Raw genomic sequence first — 19361 nt, 5'->3', positions numbered from 1 at the left:
TACACACATGCATGCGCACACATTCAAGCATACACACAAGTAAAATCTTAACAACACTAACATCTAAATTAATTTTCTTTTGTAGTGTCTTGGAAAGAAGATGTAATTTTGTATTAACTGTGGGTAAAATAGGAATTCTCTTGAGTAAAAAAGCTCAAACACTTTCTCCATTTTAGTAGCAAGATACATCGTTCCTTGCAGGAAATAAATACATCACTTATTACAAAGAAACAAATGATTTACAGTAAAGCATTACCTGTTTTTTTTTAGCTTACCAGCAGTGAGTAAAACATGCACTTATGTCATCATTTTTGGGAATTCTGGCTGGGCAAACCTGTTACTATGCAGCATTCCACTGCATCCAACATAATGGCCTCTAGTTTCGCAGACCGGGCGAGGCGGAGGCGCAGCGCACCTGCGCTTCGCCAACTGGGTGTGGCCAGGCGGATTTTGCAAGTTTGACACACCGTGCGCGCTGGCGCAGCTACTCCTCTTTCCCACCTCCGTCCCTCCTACCTGCGCAAGTCGGAAAGAGGGAGGAGAGAAGGCGTGGAGTGGGTTTTACACACATCACACCAATCAAATGAGCCCCTCTCCTCGCCCTTAAATGCGCCGCGCGAAGGCGTAATGAGAGTTTACTCAATTCGCCATGGCAGAAGAGAGCAGCAGCGTCAGACGGCCAAACTTCTCCCAGGAGGAAACTGATGTTTTGGTCCGGGAGGTCCAAGCTCGCAGTGTCCGAATATACGGAACTGCGAGCAGACCTCCACGGGCTGATGATGCAAAGGTAGCCTGGGAGGAGGTCACCACAATTGTAAATCAATGTTGCGTTTCTCTCGTGCGCGCGCGCTCTCTCTTTCTCTCTCGCAGTCTCACTCTGTTTCTTTTCTTTTGACTTTTCTAAGATGACAGATGCTGAATATATACTCCCTATCTGATGCTGTGGCTGTTTGTGGTTGGCTGAGAGGGATGTGAACTCATTAGTTTGCAGCTGTGTTAATCAAATCAGGTTGGGTTTCCATTACGCGTGCCAAACGTGCCAAACGGTGCTAATCCCCTTTGATCTGACATCAGATGTGACGGGACAGTCGATATAGAGATACATTTATGTGCTGATTGCAGATAGTTGCATTGAATAGTGGTTTTGTGGCTATTTATTGCATTGTTAATGCGCCTGACATTCTGGAAACCTGCCTGTGAGGTTTTGGTGACGTGTGCGTACTGTCCGCCGGTCAGCCAAACTTCCACTACACCGGTTGCGCTCCGCCTGCGCTGACAGTAGACCTGGTTTCAGCTGGCGAGCTTTAAGCGCACCTTTGGCGAAGCCTTTTGGCACGAAACTGTCACTGCGCCAAGCTGGATCTGTCGACACCTCCCCCTGCTGCGCCGCCACACCCATCTCAGCTCAAAACTAGCTCTGCGCGGGGTTCGCCACCCTGCGCCACCTTGCGCCGCGCAGGGAAACTATCACCATATCTTGAGATTTTACTTACTGACAATAACAGCTGAAGTCTGACGGCCATCTGTCAATAATACAACCTAACGTGACTTTCCAGAAATATACAGACATTGTGACACAAACCATTATTAGAAAAAAATCTTCTGGTCTTTTTTTTTTTATATATATATCACTCTGCCATAAACAGAAAGCCTTTTCCCACTGTTTTTTTTTAAAAGACAAATTAAAAGTGAAACAGCTTTGATGTGGCTAAAACAATGTCATGTACTGTTTCTCAGAGTGGATTCAACATGAACTCGTACAGGAGCGAGCAATCTTTGGAACGCACAAACAAACCAGGAGCCACTTTGGCACCATCTCAACTCGCCTTCATAAGACATGTATTATTTACCCGTAATCATACTCTACAGTTGAACTCACTGTAACGCAGGATGCAACATAAGGCCAAACATGTAAACGCTATTGTCAAATGTTAGGTGACTGGATTCTACTTCCTCGGCAGGCAGCAAGACAAAAATGGATCCATCCCCTATATAGATGACTGACAGTCTGTATATGGTTCCCCCATTAACAGCCATTTTCTGACATGTGTTGATCGCCACGACTTGCCGCCCAGCGTCATTGTTTGAGCTCTGAGACTGTCAGCCCTCCATCTGCTCATTTCTGAGGCTTTCTGCTCGGAGAAAGGCGACTGTCAACAGCGAATTTACAAAAGAGAGGGGGAGCAGAAAGAAGCAGGGGGTGTAAATGTGTAATTTCCATTCAGCTAGACTGATGGGTGAAGAAAGGAGGAGACAGGGAGGAGAGACGAGAGAGGGAGGAAAGGAAGGGCACAGAGAGGTTGAATCTCTGTGAGTGAGAAAACATAAAACATTAACTTACACGACTGCTTTATATTCATCATTTTTACTTAATTACCTACTTTTCTCTCTATGTTTCATCTAAATCTTACCTTTCCTTTATACTTTTTCTCAGACGCTCTGCTTATTTTATGCCCCTCTTAGCTACTCCTCTCTGAATTGGTACAAAGTTAATTTAATAAACTAATTAGTCTGTACTTCAAAACATATTTGTATAGTTATGAAGATAAGTCCCTGAGCACACTGAAGTACCTCACAGCAGAATCTAATGATGCTGTTGGTGAGTCAAGTATAACCGTATACTGCTGAAGGGTGATAAACACAAAACTGTGTAGTGAAAAGCAGGTATGCTGCAACTAGGATGAGACTCAGAAGAGACTTTTCTTGGGGTTTAGTGATTTTTTTTTAACCAATTAAACATCTGAATATCCGCAGTTTAATTGAAATTGGCACAAAAATCCAGTCTGTGCTTTGGTTGCGTTTGTGCGTAATCTTTTTCCCCCCACTAAATACATCTTCCATAAATATAACACCCCATCTGAGACACGAGGCACAGTGAGCAGCAGGAGGCAGATGAGACAGGATTGGTCACAGCAGAGTCTTAGGACAGAGGAGACGAGAGGACATGAGAGGACACGAGCGGAGTAAGAGATGTGCCCACTGAGACGAAAGGCAGGGATTGGCTTCCTCACTGTTCTCAGTAAGCCTTTCTATTCATTCTGCTCTCCCTCATAGGAGAGAATGAAGCTTCAACACACAGCTGGTGAGACAGAGATAAAGGACTGACAGAGGAGCTTCAATAGATACAGTGCAGGGTGAGGATACAGAGAGGAGGAAAAGAGGACGGAGGGAGACAGCGCAGATGGAGAGTGGATAAAGACTGAGAGGAAGGAAGAGAGTTTGGAGGAAGAGACGACTGTATGAGTTCAGAGACGTCAGTGTGGGGTCAAGAAAAACACAATCAATAGACAAATCATATGAATAAAAGAAGAGAGGGGAAGAAGAAGAGCTCAGACAGGCCATGAAAAGTTTTATCCTCTAGGCCACAAAAGAACGCATAAACCCAAACGGACATAAGCACGTCAGTTCTTCTGATATATTACATCTAATATTGACAAAATTCTCAACAACCCCACACATAAAACAGAGTGTAAATAGCCAGAAAAATATCTAGTGCAGGCTTTTTTAATTTATTTTTTTCTAATTTTACTCTTACTTTTGATTTTTCTCTTGTGAAATGGACACTTCCTCCTCTTTATGCTTTCAAAAAAACCAAAATTAAAAAATCAGTGGGCCACCCAGCTTCAATAACAATGAAATTATGACACACAGAGAAGAAAAACTAGAGTCAGTTACATCTGCTATGTCAGCTGTTATCTCAGGGCCCTTTCACACCCACCTCATTTGGTCCGGACTTTCTGACTTTTCAGTGTGATCCGAAACCATTCAAATGAGCCAAGCAGCCGAACCTCAGTCCGAAAAAAACTTCAAACTTGAACCATCCATAATTGAAAACACTTTTCAAGTATTTTCCCAGAGGATGAGAGAGATGGGATATGAGAGGATGGGATGTAATGACAACAGAACGTATATTCATTGGGATAAACCCCTTGAGATGAACCATCCAGTTTTCAAGGGGGTCCTATGGTGTGCCAGGTATAGGTATGTCATGTAAAGTTCTTTAGTGCACTTGCATAAGTGCAATGTGAAACCAATAACTGGATCAAATATTCACTGATCAGCCAAAACATTAAAACCACTGACAGGTGAAGTGAACAACATTGCTCATCTTGTTACAATGCAATGTTCTGTGGGGAAACTTTGGGCTCTGACATTCATGTGGATACCACCTGACACGCTCCATCCATCTAATCACCAGTGCAGACCAGGTACCCCCCTCATGGCAGCAGCACTCCCCAGTAGCAGTGCCCCCCTAGCAGGACAGTGCACCATGCAACACCAGAAAAACTGCTCAGGAGTGGCCCAAGGAACATGACCGAGACCTCAAGGCTTTGACCTTGCCTCCAAATTCCCCAGATCCCAGTCTGGGATGGGACATGCTGTTAACCCACCTCACAACCCACAGGACTCAAAAGATCTGAAGCCAACGCGTTGGTGCCAGACACCAAAGGACACCCTCCAGAGGTCCTGTCCATGCATTGACAGGTCAGAGCCAAGTCCGGTCCAAGGAGGACCCACCATGGATTGGTGGTACATCTGGTGTACCAGCACATTCCTCAAATGTTCGATCAGATTGGGATCTGGGGTATTTGGAGGTCAGGTCGACACCTTGAGCTATTTGTCCCATTCCTTGGGTCATTCCTGAGCAGTTTTTGTGATGTGGCATAGTGCACTGTCCTGCTGGGGGGGCACTGCTATCGACAAGTGCCATTGCCCTGAGGGGGTTTACTTTGACTGCAGTGGTGTTCAGGTGACCACTGGTTTTAATGTTTTAGCTGATCGGTGTATATAGTGCTAAAAAATGTGAACATTGGTTTGGACTTCCGGGTGTGACGAGGTCCTTAGATTGCTTTCACACTCGTAGAAGCTCATTTTGAACAAAGAAAGAAAAAGATGCATTGTTTCCATTTTGTGTTCACACAGTCTTTTTACTTATAAATAGGAGGTGGACGCTTGAAGTTACATGGACTGATGTTTAACTAATCTCTTGGACAGTTTGGTGAGTGTCATCCTGCATCATCAGCATCACCTGGACTCATGGGAAAATCTAACTCTGGTGACTGACAGCAGAACATGAGACACGTTGCTGCATCTCATGTATTTATCTTCTATGGTGTCACATGAAAGTACAGTACTCACAGAAAAAATTGTTGTCCAAGACTGTAACTGGAGGTGAGTAATGAATAGTGATGAACATTTCGAAAGAGGCTGAAAAAAGGCATCTTGTGCTTTAGTATTATGATTAGATAATTACTCTGTGGTCACTGCGTCTCGCTGCCAAAACCTGCTGAAACACGATCAATCAACAAACTACGTTTTAATTCCTTTTGACTTTCTGATTGATCAGGGAAAATCCCCGCAAATCCCATCAAATGTTTATGGATATGTGTTGCCATGGTTACCAAATGATCTTGCATAAATTTATACATCTCTTGTACAGGCTTATACGATCAATCCCTTCAAAGTTCACCATCAGCAGATGGATTTAACAGCAGTTTAGCTTTTGATTGCATGTGAAAATCACATAACTGCCATCACAGGAGTTATTGGTTGCTCCACTTTGGTGCAGCTCATATGTGTGTGATGTGAAAGCCGAGTTTGATTGGCACCCTAAACAAACCTGATAAAACAGGCAAATGCACTCGAGTTTATTTTAACTTAACTGAACACATTACTGGTGAGAACCTTCCGTCCTACCTGAGCAGAGGAAGCAGAGCTACTTGGGCGGAGTAGGTGGAGCCTGCTGCTCAGTTGAGAGCTGACAACCGACTGGAGTTGCAGTTCCTTGTGTGAAGTCTGGATCTCTCCACCAATGGGAGGGAAGCGTTCCGGGTGCCTGCGCCGTCTGTCCACGTCTGTCTGTCTGGAGGTGCTGTCACCATTCCCTACAGGGAAACACACAGAGATGGAGATAACGTTAACACCATTTTCAAAGTGCTCCTTACAGTATTCTATTATTTTTCCTGATATGATTATTGCTTGTTCTAGCTCAATTATCGCTACATAATAACTCAATCCCCTGCTATGCAATTAACCTTCATCCAAAGTGTTATTCTGCACAAAACGATTTGCTTTCAGGTTTAATGACAGTTATGCAGAACAGCAGCTTATGAAGAAATATAAACTCATGGTGACTATTCTGTGAGGTAGAGACAATCTGATTACTAACAACTTGCTCACTTAAAGAAGAATTTCACTGCTGGAAAAATTATCTTTTCATAAAACTGGGCTGTCTATGCATTAGAAAGATGCAAATACTTTTAAAATTGGTTCTACATGACCAGGGGAAACAGAGAAAAAGGAATGTGGCATTCGCTTTCGTGCAAGAGGTAGAAAAGATACAATACCAAAATGCACTGCGCCGCACCGGACCAATAAATGCTCCAACTCGTAGGTGACATAATGCAAGCTCCTCTGTTTTGACACAGAAAGCAGTATGGTGGGCGGATAGTAACCAACAATTTCACTTTATATTTAAACCGTAAGCTTCTGTTTCTGTTTCTGAAATCATTTTAGGTGAGAAACAGACAATGTATTGACAGAGCAGCACTGATTAGTTTTACAGTTTGATGTGAGTTTGCGAGAGATGCAGAGACAGAGACGGAGACAGATAAAGAGAGAAAGAGAGAGGCAGCTCTTCCTCTAGATCTGCTCCTATACTCTTTGTGTGCATCTCGCAGACGTGCAATCTGTAATTTCAGCAACAGCCCCAGAGCCAGCCAAAATGCCTGTCATGTGGCGCATCTCAGCTAAGAGATGAGCGGGGAGATCTGGGCACTGGTAAGATGAAGGGAAGTTTACCATAGTTCATTTACACAAGCTTCTCACACTGTTATGATACAAAGCTGGTTGAAAATTGGCCCTCTAAGCGCTTGCATCCAGAATTCCTCGATCTTTCTAGTTAGCTGTCCAAAGTCAGCATGACAGTTCAGTTAATCTTTCAGTACTGACTTTGATGAAAAGAAAAAAAACATAAAATATCCTAACATTAAAAACATAAATGTAGTGTTGTGTGCTGTATTTTGCGACTACAACAACACACCAACACATTTAGTGATGATGATAGATGTGTGTAAATATTTCTCAGGTGTTCCCGAGAAAACAACAAAGCTCATCCAACATTTTCGATTATCAGTCAAACAGGGGAAAAAAACATTATTTCAAGGAAAATAACAGTAAAAAAAAAAAAAGAGTGAATAGATTTTTTTCTTCAAAGTGTTATTCTGTTAAACCAGATAGAGAATTACAGGGGTCCATCTCTGCAGTGGCCTAAGGTAGTTACGATGGGCCCCAGTGCACGCTCTTATGATGGGCCCTCGTGCACGCTATCCTGCACATATCATCTCATATGACACCGCAGACCAAGTGTTCTAAACAAGACAGACAGCGCCCGATGTTCAAAAAATAACGCCCATGCGTGCAGTAGCTGTTCCTTGATGTGATCTTAATTTGTGTGCAAGCCTGTAAGACGGCCACGTGCATCTGTGATTTTGTACAGTGGCTATCACTGTCTCCCTACTGTGCTATTCTCTCTGTCTCTCTCAGGAGTATTCAGAACAAACACCCATGCTATTTATACACTGACGCCCCATCGGCATGGCAACCACGCTTTGTTTACCCGCATGAGACACTGGTTAGAGGCATGTCCTCCTTTTTTTAAAAATAAAAACATAGTTATTTGGAGGCATTTAGGTCTCTTACAGTGTTTCACTTTGACCAAATGCCTCCGGTGAACTGAGAGCTATTATGATGAAATGGAAAGCGGGTAAATAAAACTAGTATTTCTCTGGAAACAAAATTTAGTTTGTTTGTTGGTTTTCTCGTTGTTGAGGTCATAGCCTGACAGAGTTGTTAAAATGTAATTTAATTTTTAGCTTCAAATGGTTGGTGTTATTTCCTTTACAGCACTGATGAACAGTCACAACATGAGGGATTAAATATACTGATTTAAGGCAGTTTCATAAAGCTTTATCATAGAAACTGATTTAACACAATAACAAACACCCCACTGAGTAAGTTCACATGCCCAGTAATACTCCACTATTATTCTGATTATGGCAATATTCGGAATTTGTCATGTAAACAGCATATTCTGTTTGGATTTTTTCGAATTAGGCCTTTTTCCAAATGTAGCATTTTCCAATTAAGTCATGTGGGATATGCTGGTACTCTTAAGGTTTTAGGAGCACTCTTCAAACATGTATAGGTTTTTTGATATGAGCAAATATCGGACTGCCAACCTTTTCAAGAAAGTGGTTGAAGGAAGGAAAGAGGGAAGCTGTGTTCACGCGGTCGATCAAGTCTGCCACCGGTGGAAAACTTTGGAAATATCCTATCATGATGCTAAGAAGCAAAATGACACAACAGTTAGGGCCATAGACTAGAATAATAGAATAATGGACGTAGCTACCATGACTTCACCCATTGGTTTTTTGACTGCTGTTTTGAAGCCTTGAGTTCGGCATTCTGGCAGTCGCCATCTTGGTTTTTTGGAGCCAGAGGTGATCATATTTGGACAAGAGGCTGGTGCTGTGGAGAAGCGAGGGGTGGATCTGACTCAAAGACTGTGGTAACACGTCACAAACAGCCTGTCAATCAAGCGGGCCCGCCCTTAAATATGCGTTATTTTGGACCTTCATAAACTGTAAACGGGTGAGTTATGAAAGTTGAAATTAGCTAGAGACCAAAACGTTTTTTTCCACCAGACTGTGAACATGTTTATATCTGCTGTTAAATTGAGCATTTTAACATTGGGGTCTTTGGGGATTTACTCTGTTTTGGAGCCAGCCTCAAGTGGCCATTTGATGAACTGCAGTTTTGGCACTTCCACATTAGCTTCATTTTTCAGCCTTGAACGTTGCTGTTTGGTTAGGGCATGTTAATTGGAGCATACACAGCTGCATGTAAATGGGAATATTAGTGGACTATTAATTATCATTAGCCATGTAAACAGCTTAATAGGGATACTGTCTTTTTCGGAATAAGGGCAAATAAGGGTATTTTTGTACATAGCATAGTCAGTGTATTTACATCCTGTAATGTCTCTAACAACACTAAGAGCATCACACTTCTCCTTTTCTAATCTGTGTAAACATCATTTAAGGAAAAAATGCCATTCTAAGTCCAATAGATCAAACACTTAGAGTTCAAGCACTGCCCAAACTATTGTTTACAACCATCACTAAATACCAAACTACTCAAGTGACACTCCACAGCAGCCGAGAGCAGAAGACTGCTGTATCAGGTATCATCCAGGTGTGAATCTAACTTTATGACTGTGTTGCAGGGTGTTCTCGTCAAAAGGCCGGTTTATCTTCCCTGTTTAAATAAATGTAGTAAAGTGCCTAATTTGATGCACAAGCACAGAGAAAAATGCTTGGTGCACCCATCCAACGCACTCCTCTCATTTACAGTAACCCTGGAGGCTGTTACCATAGCGACAAAGACATGTCCCAAGGTCACAGGGCGGAGCTGAGCATTAAGTTGAACCCTGAAACAAGGCATTGCCTTGGCAACGCAAAATCAGGTCAGTTGATCATGTGACAACAAGGCCCTGGGGACAGACACTGATACTAAAGCACACTTTTTCCTTGTTTGTACTAAGTTGAGACAAACTCGGTAAACACACGGGTATGCAGGCATGTGAAACCTGTAGAACACCATGTACATATAAGTGAATACATACAGTATTCAGAGTCACGCACACACACTTACAAACCCACAACAATAGAAACACTTGTACAAACAAAGATATGAACACACAGAGTCCATGATGAAAACACTGATGATGCAGTTTGAGCAAAGATTAAATACTAACTGTTTGACGTGTCACTGAATAATCTATGTACAACAAGCTGGGTGTCTTTGAGAAAGCACACTGTCGTCTGTCACAGCCTGGTTGATAAACACAAGGTCAGCAGATCCTCTGCTTCATACTCCCTGACTTGTGACAGTCATGCTATCTGTTTCTATGTGCATTACCTGAATGTGAATTAAAATGACACTCATCACCTCAAAAATGCTCAGCATTAAAGGATCATCATCAGTCATTAGCTCTTTGTACACAGAGATTGTGCTACAAAGTTTCTTCTTTATGCCAGCTTTGCATTTTTACATAGAGCCAACCAGCGGCATCATGCAGCTATCGCGTGAGATTTAGACAGCATGCTGGCATCACAAAAGTAAAAGAGGTGTGATGGGCGTGACATTTAACACAACAGCGTCAGCCTATAGTGTGACATGGAACATACTTTGGCAGCACCATATAAACAATAAAAATGGCATTAACATGGCAATAACAATCAGTGAATTAAGTTATTTTTTTCTCAGACTCCAGCTGCTGCGAGAGGCAGCAAAACATCTTTTCATTTTATAGTTATGGTTTACTAATATATGTAAACCGTCCACAGTATGAACAGTGGTTACATGAGCCACAAAACCAGCCACAACTAAGCCCTGAGCAGAGTGACCGTCCTCTATTGACCAATCAACAGACTGCAGTGTTCACAGCTCCACCTTTTAGTACCAGATCTGTGAGCTAGGTACCCCAACAGAGGGGGGACCAAAAATGCTAATGGTACAGAACAGCTCCATTGGTACCATCCACAACTTTTCACAGTGGAAACAGAAAAAATGCATACCAAACCGAACTGAACTGTACTGCTCAGTGGAATCGGGACTCAAGAGACACAGTGCCGAATAAAGGCAAAAATGGCAAGGCGTAGGCCGACGAGAGTGAATCTAGGGTTGGCTTTTACTGTCATTTTCCTTGCCAAGCCTGTAAACAAAATAAAACAACAATCAAAGTATACCTTTAAGTTTAATATCCTAAAACAACCACTTTTTTTTGCTAGTTTTCGTTTTGTTTATGTTGTAAATGTTGTAAAGACAATTGCAGATTAAGATTGGAATTAAAATATTCACAATAAATAAAACATTTTCGTTTAGAACTGTCTAAAGCATAAAGTAGAAGAATAAGTAAACAAGATTACAGTGACACTGAATGCCAGCTTTCTGTCCTTTTTCTATTGATTGCTACCAGAGAGGTCTTACGGTTCTATTTACACTACGGCTTAAAATCCTTTAACTGTGGGAACTGTCTGTACTATTAGTGTAGATAGACAACTTAATTAGCACAGTAAACATACCTGGCTCTTATCTAACAGCACTGTGAAACCGTCGTCCGCAGCATGGATCATGAGAATGCAGGTTGTGAACTTTGTGTGTAAACAAAAGCGGGGCTGAACTTATGTAACAGCGTGATCTGTTCTTCAATCACTGAATGAGCGTAGCTGGCAGTTGATGTGGAGGTGCTCAGAGCCGAGCCACCAGACTGGATTTCCCAGTGAAACGGGATAATTGATCAATGTACAGTTACAAGAGGAATTTAAATCAAATCCTTTGCATTTGACTGGAACGCTAGTTTAGTGTGATACTGAGCTATAGCAGAGTGTGCTGCTAGGCAGACTGACGGCTCCACACACACTTCCCTTGCCATTAGATCAGGATGATGAGGGAAAGATAAATGAATTAAACCTCTGCCACATTGAAATGAAAAGGTTTTGCCTACTGATATCCAAACACAGATTTCTCCATATTGCTCTGTTAGCTACTACAACCCACAAACAGTGAAGTGCAATTTATATGACAGGTGTGGATTGCTAGTCGCCCAAAGTCTCATTTGATTGGATGAACTTTTGTGAGCGCAGGATGAGTCACCAAAGATTTGAAAGATTGATGAAGATTTTGATGTATAAATACTCTCATACAGATATTTGACAGATATTTGGCAAACAACAAGAGATAAATTATCAATTAACACAAGGACACAAGATTAAAACTGGCAAAATTGATTTTTTTCATTTCATTATGACTTCAAAATCTTCTAATAAACCGCCTTCTCCCATAAATTCTTCGGATCGATCTTTGTATTTCATTGCTGAAATCAATACGGGGGCAGAGCTTTCACCTGGATTCACCTTGTCTATCTGTTTCATGGAAAAGAGTGGTCCGCATACAACACACACACACACACACACACACACACACACACAGGCTTGTAAATACACGCACACAACTGCAAGTTTTTCCTCCTACTCAGCAGCCTAGGATTCAGTTCCCTGTCTGTCGCAAAACACACTCAATAATGCTGGCAGCCTGTGTGTGTGTGTGTGTGTGTGTGTGTGTGCGCGTGTATGTGTGTACATCTCCATGTGCACCTATGAAACCATGCCCTGCCCCTTTCAGTCTGCCTTCCTATTGGTCCCCTGCCTGCTGTCCCTCTGTTGCACACAGGGTTGGACACACATGCACGCACACACATTACACACGCACACTCAGAGACACAGCAAGCACAGCTGTCAACAGAGCCATAGGTGGGTTGTGCGTGCGTGCGTGAGTGTGTGTGTGTGTGTGTGTGTGTGTGTGTGTGTAATGGGGAGCAGAGCAGTATCTCTTGCAGGATTACACCCTGACCTAGCTTGTCTGGCTAATGCTTCTGTTACCATCGACAACATCCACACCGCTACTAGACAGAGAGGGACATAAGAAACTTGACTCTCTAGGTATTTAGAGCTCGTTTTATGGTGTTTTTCATGACTGTCTTTGATATGAAAGTTCTACCTGTACATCTCTGTCACATTTAACGTCACATCAGCTTCTGTTCTCACACATTATTAGTTTTTTTGCTTCTATTTATGCGATTATTAATTAAAATCTTTCTCAGGAGGCTCAGAGGGCACTCCACGCTCCCCTGTGGGCTTGTTTGGCTCCATAAGCATGTCCTTCCTTATGCTGCCTTTGTTCTCTATTTGTATCTTTGTATGTAGATGAGAAATAAACCAACACACTCAAATAAAAGGAAGGGACCAAATGCACCAGAAGGCAACTGTCCTCAGAAGGGAATTCCACTGGAACTGTCTCTTACTTGGCCATTCTGCAAAAGATACACTGTAACAAACAAGCTGTTTTTCTGGTTTAGCATGCGTCATAAGTGTTGGCTTCCAAGGACTGAGGAAAGTGCAGCGTTGCAAAGTTCTTGGATTGCACTGCAGGCTCCGGGTTCACTGGCTGCACACAAAAAGACCAGCAACAAACCGGCCAACAATAGGCTGGTTAGTTGAACACAACCCTGTCTGAACCAGCTTACATTTACATCTACATTGGAGACCTACAAAAGTCATGCATGAGCACCTTAAGGACCTCTTTCAGATAACTACACAGTTTGTACACAACACTGATTCAGATCTGTAGGAGACTCTCCAGAAAGCACCAAGTATACACAGGAACATTTTAAATTACAAAAATGACAGCTAATAATGAATAACTAAATTGCATTAACATTACAAAATATAACTGAATAATATGGCATAGGGCCGGACAAAATAAAATAATATCACAACATTTTTAGGCTTCACACAATATATATATCAAGATATTTCGAAATCACCTCTAAAGTACTAAATATTAAAATACTACAATAAACCTGAAGAAGCTACTGTTATATAATAAAGTTAAATAATGTACTGTTATGATTAAGTTAAATAAAATAAGTTAATAAATAAATTCAAATAAAGTACCAGTACAACAAAGTTAGATAAAGTACTGTTGCAATTACTTTATTAATTAAAAAATACTGTTATGATAAAGTGAAATATACTTTTACTACAATAAAGTTAAATAAAATACCATTATAATTAGGTTAAATAAAGTACTGGGAGAATAAAGTAAAAAAAAATACTGTTACAATTAAATAAAAAAAATACTGTTATAATTAAGTTAAATAAACTACTGGAACAACAAAGTAAAACAAAGTACCATTGCAATAGCGTTAAATAAGGGACTGTTATAATTAAATTAAAAATACTGTTATAATAAAGTTAAATTTACTACTACTACAATAAAGTTAAATAAAATACTGTTATAATGTTTTATCAAAGCTAAATAGACTATTGGGACGATAAAGTAAATTAAAGTACTGTTATAATAAAGTTATGTAAACGACTGTTACAATATAGTTAAAAAAAGTACTGTTATAATAAAGTTAAAGTATTATTGTAATGTAATAAATCAAAGCAGAGCCACTGGTGCAGGAAGTGTTGATGTTTTTGCTGAACTATAAACGCTACGTGCCGCTGCAATCATTGCCAACATCTGCATATTTATTCTGTTTTAATTATTTCATCTGTTGTTTGTTTGGATTTTTCTTTGGGTTTTGTTGCAGACACATGTTCAGACATAAACAAGGCCTCATTATTATCTAAATGAATTACATGTGACTGCTTTAGCAATGCTGTTTGTGAACTAAAGCTCAATAAATAAAAATGAGAAAAGCAGTGAGAGGGACAGTGTGAAAAGACGACCAACACGTACAATGAGACTCGGAGAGAAACACGTACTACCTCTTCGGTTATGCAACTCACTCACTAACCCTCAGCACTATCACTGGAGGTCAAAGTTCAGCTCTCTTTAAAGCTGCCCAAATGTGCTTCTGTGTACCTGATGTTCACGCTTTGCCCTGCTGATAAACACAGACACGTCTCCACTACCATTCTTACAGCATGCTCACGATGCAAAAGCATGCCTGGCAACCTAGATAGCACAGATAGTAGAGCAGCTAAAACAGACAATGACACTGTGGCACTCTGTACACAACTTGGATAAGGCAGACTGATGTGCAGAGATAAATGATGACATAAAACACTCCTGCACACAGTATTGAGACATCATCATCTGACAGAGGTTTAGGCTGGCTCACTCTTAGACTCCGCTATATTAGGCCTCCGCAGATGGGGACTTTAACTGAGCATCTCCTGATGTCATTAAACCCGCTGTGAGAGAACAACAGCTGGATAATGCTCCGATGTGGTCACATTACTTTACACGCAAATTTACAAAGTCAAGTTGATAAACTATCAAGGTTGTTCGTAATGTGATTTAAATAGAAGGAGTCTCTGGCTGAATGTCTGTGTGTACATCCTATTTTCTAGTGTGTTATGTACGCATTGTGTAGTGTGTTGAGAGGGGACCCCTGTTAACTGTCACACCACAGAATGGCATGTTGGGTACAGCTCACTCTCCATCGCTTGCTACAGTATGAGACTCCCTAAAAACACAAGGTTTTTGTTATTGACACATATGAGTGGATTTTTGTTGTAGGACATAACTTGGTCCATCTCAAAGGTGAATATATTTAAGCACTATTTAGTTGTACATGTTACAAATGTTATGATGGTCAACTTGAAAATTTATCAGCAGTTAGGTAAAAGTCATTTGAAAATCTGCGGGGAAGTCTAATGTTAGTCACGGTTGCAGCCATGCAGCAGTACAAGGCACAACAATCTAAGGACGCATTTACACTGGCGCTATTTGGTCCGCTTTAAACTAACCCTGGTCCGCTTCCACGGATAGTTCAGTTCGTCTGAAGTGGTGTTAACGCTCATTCGAACTCTGGTGCGGACCAAACGAGCAAACCCTGGTCCACTTGAAAACTGGGGGTCTCGGTTCACTTGCAAGTGGACCCTGGTGTGGCTCGTTTACAGTTGGAAATGCAAACGGACTATCCAGCGAACCAAAGAGAGGAAGTGAACCAAAGAGAGGAAGTGACGTAGAGCGCATTGCATTTTGGTGTTTGGTGTTTTTATGGTGACCAAGCCAGCTGAAGGGGATGGATTTCTGTTTTCGGTCCCAGCCAATCGATGAGCCGAGTTTTCTTCTTCCTCTTGATTTTTATCTTCCTGGTCAGTGGTCATTTCGGGCAATACCACCCCCAAACAAGCAGCTGTTGTAACTGCGTGATGTTGTCAAGGCGGTTTGGTCCGCTTTAAAAAGTGCAGTGTGAAAGTGAACCGAACCAAATGAAGGTGTGAAATTTTTCGGCATTCCCCGCCCAATTGAACCGCGTCCCCCAGACTACCCTGGTGTGAATGCGCCCTAAGTGTATCTTTGTTAATCAGTGATCACCAAAAATATCTTTAAAAGTCATCTCTGTTTAAAGTTAGTTAGGCGTGAGGTCTCCTCTGGGTTAAGTCTTGGGATTAAGGTAAAGATTATATTAATAAACAACTTTTTACGTTACAATGTTGCTAGCTTGATGACCCAATGCGAGCTGATGAGAATGAGCGTGCCTGTTTTGGAACTGTGTTAAATTGCATCGTCCCTCACTTAAAACTAATACAAATACAAATACAAATGCACGAGGCACGCAACATTGAGTGATGCAGGATGTAAGCCAACGCCCCCAGGTGAAACCAGATGTTTTTACGGAGTAGCATTGCTCGCTTCAGTACATTCAAGAAGAAATGCAGGAAGAGAAACTGGAAATGTAAAATTGTAGGAAACTCAAAATATTTCAAGCATCAAAATGAACACTTCTGTCTCTGGAGTTAGCCTGGTCCCAACTAGCTAGCTGTTAGCAAATGGCACATATACTCTGGCTCATCTCGTCGTCACCTTTCCCTTTGTCCTCTTTTCTCTCCTAAGATCTCACATCTTCTCTCCTTTCATCTTTCTCCTTTTATATCTACTCTCCTTATTTCCTCTCCTCATCTCTCCTTTCTCATACAAGTATTCTCCAGGGTGACACATCACAACATAACAACACCGACCATGACACGTGACAGAGATGTGAGCGAGGGGGAATAAAATACAGAGAGCAGAACGGTGTGCTGCATGAAAGAAAAGTGTGTGAAAGAGATAAAAAATTAGTGAGAGATAAAAAAAACGGAGTGAGCGACAGAGAGAGGAATTCCTCCATTACTTGTCTTCATGTATGTACTGTATTAACCTCTGAACACATGTGAGTGAAGAGCAAACATGTGTAAGCGAGACTGACAGAGTGCACCAAACGCTGAACATCAGAGCACAAGCTGCCACCTGAGGGAATTACTCAGCATTCCTCAGTCGAGCCGCGTTAGCACAGAGGGCCTGGAGATGCAGAAGTCGCAGGGAGCCCGGCTTTGATCGCCCCCCTAAGATCCCAACACCGGTATACAGGGAATATGCTGGGAGGGGGGCCTGCAGGGAGCACACACACAGACACACACACACACACACACACACACACACTTACAGAATCACGTCTTCAAAGTGGTTCACACGCGCGCACAAACTGCGTTATTTGACTTACATTTTTCTAAACATTCAAAAGACATACATGCTGCCCACGCATGCATAGTAATTACTGCTTTTGATCATTTCTCAAGTCTTTTTCTTTCACTCATATACTATACATGCAGCACACACACACACACACAAACGGTAACACATTGATATGAAAAGCTCTCAATGTCATCTCAGAGTAAATCATCTCTTCACTTCATCACACATACTTTCCAGTTCAAGACATCATACGCATCAAACTTTCCTCACAAAGAAGACACAAAATAATATTAACCAACCATCTTACTAAAAAGAGGCACTGAAATGTTTTAAATATAAAGTATACTAGGAGAGTAAACAGCTCTTATGCGCCAGGCCTGCTCTCCAGCAGTAATCTGACAGTGAAGCAGACGGCAGGTATAATGGCCGGATTACGGATGTTCTAACACCATATTAAAGCGAGGGGATACAAGCTGCTGCTGCTGTAGGAGCAGGTGTCAGGAGACCTCATTTAACGCCTTGACACAAACTTTTAATCTCACTCGCCCCCACAATTTTGTTCCTGTCGGAGTGCTCTGAATGACGAGTCAACCTGCGCTCTTTTTCTTGTCCGTCATGCTTTTAACTGTGGTGAGAGAGCTGTTTCATTTTGACGGCTTGATTGCTTATATAAGTCCTAAAGTTCATTGGTTAAGGACAAACTCTGCAGTTGTGGTGGCAAACTTCGATGTGGCATCTTCCTGAAAAGTGAAACCAGTGGAAAAAAACCAAAGTGAAACCAAAGTAAAAGTAAAACCATGGACATATATTTTTGGATCAGAGAGGAGATGGGGTGATCTCGGAAATAACCAATGAAGCACAAAACTAAAAAAAAAAGCTTCTTTGTTTGAAGGCAAATCTAATTTGTTAGACAGCACATAATAGAAAAATAGGGAAGATCAGATAGCGCTATTTCAAGTTCTGCAATGTTCCAGACTCAAACCCATACAGAAAATGAAAACGTCATGCACTACAGGACACTGGTGCAAAAAACAACACCAAAATACTTCATTTGCATGTTAGCATAACTGAGAAGTGATAGTGGGTCATACACAAAGCTGCTGAAAAGGAAAATCCATCTCTTCTTGTTTAACAATTGCTGGGCCTCTCCTTCGCATTATTTCTTATGCTGACCAAGTTTTTAAATGGTGGAAGAAGAGTTCATCTTAAAGGAAATTAAGTATTTGAAGTAAGTAGGCATGGGAATAGAGAAGCGCTTCTAGTTGAAAACCGGTTCCAAATTGTCCAATTCACTGGAATCGTACGCCTCTGAGCTTATCAAGTGCTGTTATCAATGCTGGCATGTTTTTCTGTGCATTGCAAAACAATGATGTCACGCTCACGCCTACGTTGCAGGAAACTTGCAACAACAAGGAGTAATGGTGAAGAGGAAGAAACAGTATCCAATATGCCAAAACATCTTTCTACACAACATGGGCTTGATAGAACAGTGTGCGAGATTTAGGGGGATTTAGCGACATCTACTGGTGAAGACAACAGATTGCAGCCAGCTGAAACATCTCCCGGTAAGACCTCCTTCAGTGTTCTTTGTTCATGAGGATTTATCAGAAGCCAAATTATCCGCAGAGGTCACTTCCTCTCGAAAACAAACAGACCAGGTGATTAAAACTGGTAGAAACACTGAATAATGCAGTTTTGCATGATAAATTGGTGCTTCTCCAACGCTGTTCAGCTCGTCACAGACGGGCAGCTAGCCCAGCACCTGCTAATCTGTGCTCACCTTTTTTCTCTGATAATTCAATGTGCACTTCCTTTTTTTTTTTTTATGCATATGTTCAGGAGAATTAACCACAGAGGTCTCTTCTTCTACAAAACAAACACACCAGGTGATTTAAACCGATAATGAATAAAGCAGTTCATATTTAAAAATCACTGTTTTTTTTCCAGTATTGCTTGTCGCAAAGGGGCTGCTAACTAGAGTGGCCGAGGTGAAAACACCATTGGCCCTATCTGGAGCAAGTGTTTGGTTTGTCCATTCTGGGCTACTGTAGAAACATGGCAGTGCAACTAGGGATGCACCGAAATGAAAATTTGTGGCCAAAGCCGAGGCCGAATATTATTAAACGCTTGGCCGAATACCGAGTACCGAATACCGAATATCATTGTTTAGTTTTTCATTAGTTTTTGCAGATGAACCCCCTCCAGATTAGTGTTGTCACGGTACCAAAATTGGGACCCACTGTGCGATACCAATGAAAATATCA

At 41.6% G+C, this 19361-nt stretch overlaps 1 protein-coding gene across 1 annotated transcript in view; it reads right to left on the bottom strand.

Moving 5' to 3' along the window:
* Positions 1–19361, bottom strand: part of atxn1a (ataxin 1a) — a 126095-nt gene that overhangs the window by 83544 nt on the left and 23190 nt on the right. Inside the window, exon 2 of the mRNA XM_050034420.1 lies at positions 5698–5885. The gene's annotated coding sequence lies outside the window, so the exon portion shown is untranslated. The remainder of the gene's footprint in view (positions 1–5697; positions 5886–19361) is intronic.

Source organism: Epinephelus moara, chromosome 22, assembly GCF_006386435.1.
Source record: "Epinephelus moara isolate mb chromosome 22, YSFRI_EMoa_1.0, whole genome shotgun sequence".
NCBI classification, from domain to species: domain Eukaryota; kingdom Metazoa; phylum Chordata; class Actinopteri; order Perciformes; family Serranidae; genus Epinephelus; species Epinephelus moara.
Note: the sequence above shows the minus strand (reverse complement) of the source record. Positions and strands in the feature narration are given on the sequence as shown.